General features: G+C 40.0%; 1 long non-coding RNA gene across 2 annotated transcripts; it reads left to right on the top strand.

The window, feature by feature from the left end:
* Positions 1–323: 323 nt before the first annotated feature.
* Positions 324–4,530, top strand: LOC117096099. 2 transcript variants are annotated; one of them, XR_004442346.1, is made up of 3 exons: positions 324–557; positions 2,108–2,218; positions 4,192–4,530. It is a non-coding gene; the product is annotated as an uncharacterized LOC117096099 (long non-coding RNA). The 2 variants fall into 2 exon arrangements; XR_004442345.1 differs by lacking the exon at positions 4,192–4,530 and adding an exon at positions 3,155–3,259 and having other exon boundaries at positions 327–557.
* The last annotated feature ends 93 nt before the right edge of the window (positions 4,531–4,623 follow it).

Genomic DNA, 4,623 nt, shown 5'->3' with positions numbered 1-4,623 from the left:
TTCATTTATAGTTTTAAAATTGGGTTTGTCATACATGTCCAAAATTAGGGGGTACAGTGGGATTTTTTTTTACTTGTGTACTTTGAGGAAGGATGAAGTCAGGGTGTTTTGCATATCTATTCCCATGTCTAGTTTTTATTTGTTTGTGGTGTGAACCTTCAGTGTTCCTCTCCTTTCTAGCTCTATTGAAAGAGATCCTACCATATTGTTACTTGTAGTCACCCTCCTGTGGAGTAGATCACCAGCATTAATTCCTCCCCGGAAGTGCAACTTGGTACCTATTACCAATGCCAGCCCATGCTTTCTCCTCCCCCCAGCATCTGATAACCACTATTGTACTTTCACTTTCCATTAGATAATTCTTTTTTAGTCTCCTCATGGGTGAGATGATGCAGTGTTTGTCTTTCTCTGCCTGGCTGATTCCACTAAATATAATGTCTTCCAGGTTTATCCGTGTTGCCACAAAGGATGTTATGTCATCGATGTTTGTTGATGGGGTGTATTTTGTTGTGTCTGTATGCTGAAGTTCCTTCATCCCTTCCTCAGTGGATGGACAGGTAGGTTGATTGCTTATTTTGGCTATTGTGTGTAATGCTTCGGTCAACCTGGGAAGGCAGCTATGGCTTCCTTCCATGCAGTGATTTCACTCTCTGTAAGTGTATACCCACTGCTGGAATTGCCAGATGAAATGGTAGTTTTCTTTTTGATTGTTTGGGAAGCTCCAAGAGGTTTTTGTAGTGCCTGTAGTAACAGTGATCTCTCCCAATAGTGCATGAGAGTATCTTTGTATGCACCTCCCTCTGGGGAATTTGTTTGAAATAATTGGTTTCTTTTTTTTCAAATTAGAGTGAGTCTGTACCTGAGTGTGATTTTCAGTTACAGTTTAGAGATGACTAGTAATGTTGAGAACCACGTTTTTTATATGTTAGTAAATTGCACATTGTCTTTTCAGTGATGTCTGTTCAGGTTTGTTGTCCAGTTTTGGCTGGGTTCCTTGGTTTTGTTTTGTTCCTCAGTGGCGTGTTAGTTTCTTCTGAATGTCAGATAATCCCTTTCAGATACTTGATTCCTTGTAATGTCCTTTCTATCTGAAGAATGCCTTCTGAGTGTTGGTTGGTGCATTGTTTTCTTTACTGTGCAGTATTTCTTCAGGTTTTTTTTTTTTTTTTTTTTTTTTCTTTGCTGGTTGATTATTATTTTAGTTCACAGTGATTATTCTTGTAAGATATAGTCAATAATAAAAACAAGAATTTCTGACTTCTATTATTGGAAGTGTTTTCCTTCTGTTGTTTTTCTCACTATTTAACATTCATTCAGGTTTTTTGAAACTTAAGCTCACTCTGTCTTCCTGTAGGCATTTGATGCTTTGGGGTCATGTGTTTAGGTTTTAATTTGTGAGCCACAGCACCCAACCTCATTGCATCTTGTGGGCGTTCTTTTGAGAAAAATGTGTTGACTGCATACAGGCGTACGTTTAGGTACTGTTATGTCCATAGGTGCATGGTTTCTTTTTATGCCACTGCCATAGTCTTTGGATAAGTAGAGTTTTAACCTGTAATTTGAAGATGAAGAGTGTGAGGCCTCCAAACTAGTTTGTATTTCCTAGGATTGCTTTGCATATTCAGGGTCTTTGGTGGTTCCATGTGAATTTTTAGCTGTGTATAGTTAACATTTTGTAAAATGTGTGGTTCATACCACATGTCCAGAATTAGCAGTGAAGTGGGACATTTTGATACTTGTATATCTTGCATAAGGATAGAATCAAGAAGTTTCTTGTGCCTGTGACCTTGTATAGGTCTTACATCTTTGAGGTGTGAATATCGGTATCTCCTTGGTAGCTATTTTGAGAAAGACACGACCATATTGTTATGCACAGTCTCCCTGCTGTGGAGTAGAATACCAGAATGTATTCTTCTCCTTTAACTCTCTGCATGCCTGTTGCCAATCCTTGCCTGTGTCCTCTCCTCCACCCAGCCTGTGGTGACCACTACTGTATTTCCACCTTCAGTGAGTAAAATTTTTCAGCTCCCACATGAGTGAGAACGTGCAGGGTTGATCTTTCTCTTTTCTCTGCCTTTCTGATTTGATAGAACATAGTATCTTGCAGGTGCAGCCATCTTGTGGGAAAGAGAAAATGCCCTGAATTTGGATGGCTGAAAATTATTCCATTGTGCCTGTGTCCTGAAGATTCTTCATCCCTTCATCTGTGGATGCACAGGTAGGTTGATTCCGTCTTTTGGCTATTGTCAGTAGTGTGTCAAGAAAGAGGAGAAGGAAGCTTTGTCTCCAGCATATGAATTTCATTTGCTTTCCATGGATAACCATGGGTGGGATGATGACATTACATGTTAGGCGCATGTTTAATTTGTTCAGGGACCTTCCAGTGTTTTTCCTAGATCGCATCCTAATTAAAGTTCCACCCAGTAGTGTGTAAGATTATCCTTTTCTTTGCCTTCTCACCAGCCTTTGCCTTATTTCAGTCTTTCTTTTTGGCAATATTCATATCAGTTGGATTGAGATGGTGCCTGAGTGTGGTTTTCATTTACATGTTTGAAATGAGTTGATCTCAAACAGTGATGTTGAGAAACCCATTCTTTTACCTGTTTTTTTTGTTTTGTTTTGTGGAGACAGTTTCTCTCTTGTTGCACAAGCTAGAGTGCAATGGCACCATCTCAGCTCACTGCAACCTCCATCTCCTGTGTTCAAGTGATTCTCCCTCCTCAGCCTCCCGAGTAGCTGGGAGTAGAGATGTGTGCCCCCATACCCGGGTAATTTTTGTATTTTTAGTAGAGATGGGGTTTCACCACGTTGGCCAGGCTAGTCTCGAATCCCTGACTTCAGGTGATCTGCCCTACTCAGCCTCTCAATGTACTTGGAATCCAGGCGTGAGCCCCTGCACCCGGCTCTTGTACCTGTTAACTCATTTCATGTGTACTTATCCAAAGTGACTACACAGGTTTCCTGCCGAGTTTTTGTTGTGTTACTCAGGTTCCTTGCCCAATTTTCATTGGTTGTGTGTGTTTTCACTGATAGTAGTGTTAGTTTCTGGTAAATGTTCAATGCAAACCTCCCTCTGATATGTGATTACTTACCAGTTTCTTCCAGTGTGTACTATGCCTGCTGTTTCACTTGTTTTTTTTTCTTTCTATTCCAGTGAAGAAGCTCTTCATTTTTGGTCTGTTACATGTTTCTTTTGTCGGCAGTGGTTTTGTGTTTACTCAAGAGAAATACTAATTTCTGTTTCTTTCCCTTAGCAATGAGTATTTTTTTTGATTTTCTTAATCGTCCTTTCTCTTAGCCACCTGTGATGATAGGTTCAGGTTTCACTAAGCTAATGCTCACCTTCAGTTTTCTCGAGGAAGTTTTAAGCTTGCAGGTCTTGTGTTTGTTTGTGAAAGTGATTTTGCATGGATTTCTGTGTGTCATGGAAAACAAGGTTTTATTTAATTCTTTCGTGTGTGGATTTCCCATTTCCTCAAAGCCATTGACAGAATGAACTAGTCGTTTCCCATTTTATTCAGGGTTCTTTTTAGAAGTCTGTCGACTATAAGTACATGTATTTTTGTTGCTTGGCTGCCTAATACTGTCCAATGGTGTATGTTTCTCTTTTTATGCCAGTTCCTTGAGCTTGAATAAGTATAGCTCTTCAGTGTAATTTGACATCGAGGAGGGTGAAGCCTTCAAATGAGTTCCAATTGCTTTGGATTTTCAGGGTCTTCCATGGTTCTATGAATTTTAGCATTGTTCATTTATAGTTTTAAAATTAAGTTTGTAATACATGTCCAAAATTAGGGAGTATAGCGGGTTATTTTCCTACATGTATATCCTTGAGGAATCATGAGATCTGCATGTTTTGCATGTCTATTCCCGTGTCTAGTTTTCATTTGTTTGTAGTGTGAACCTTCAGTGTTCTGCATCTTTCTAGCTCTATTGAAAAACAGGCTACCATATTGTTACTTGTAGTCACCCTCCTGTGGAGTAGATCACCAGCATTGGTTCCTGCCCTGGAAGTGAAACTTGGTACCCATTACCATTGCCAGCCCATGCCCTCCCCCTCCCCACAGCCTCTGATAACCACCACTGTACCTTCATTTCACTTAAATAATTCTTTTTTAGCTTCCACTTGGGTGAGATGATGCAGTGTTTGTCTCTCTCTGCATGGCTGATTCCATTGGACATAATGTCTTCCAGGTCCATCCGTGTTGCCGCAAATAATGTTATGTCATCAGTTTTTGTTCATGGGACACATTTCATTGTGTCTGTATGCCGATGCTACTTCATCTCTTCGTCAGTTGATGGATGGGTAGGTTGATTGCATATCTTGGCTATTGTGAGTAGTGCTTCATTCAACTTGGGAAGGCAGCTATGGCTTCCATATAGTAATTTCACTGTCCCTAAGTATTTTATATTTTTAGTAGAGACACAGTTTCACCATGCATGCACATACACACTGTTGGAATTGCTAGATGAAACGGTAGCTAGCTTTGTGATTGTTTGGGAAGCTCCGAGAGGTTTTGTAGTGCCTATGGTAACAGTGATTTCTCCCAACAGTGTATAAGAGTATCTGCATATGCAGCTCCCCCCGGGGTATTTGTTTGAAATAATTGGTTTCTTTTTTTTGTT

Source organism: Trachypithecus francoisi, unplaced genomic scaffold, assembly GCF_009764315.1.
Source record: "Trachypithecus francoisi isolate TF-2019V2 unplaced genomic scaffold, Tfra_2.0 Lachesis_group14, whole genome shotgun sequence".
Classification (NCBI taxonomy): Eukaryota; Metazoa; Chordata; class Mammalia; order Primates; family Cercopithecidae; genus Trachypithecus; species Trachypithecus francoisi.
This window is presented reverse-complemented; position numbering and strand designations above follow the sequence as displayed.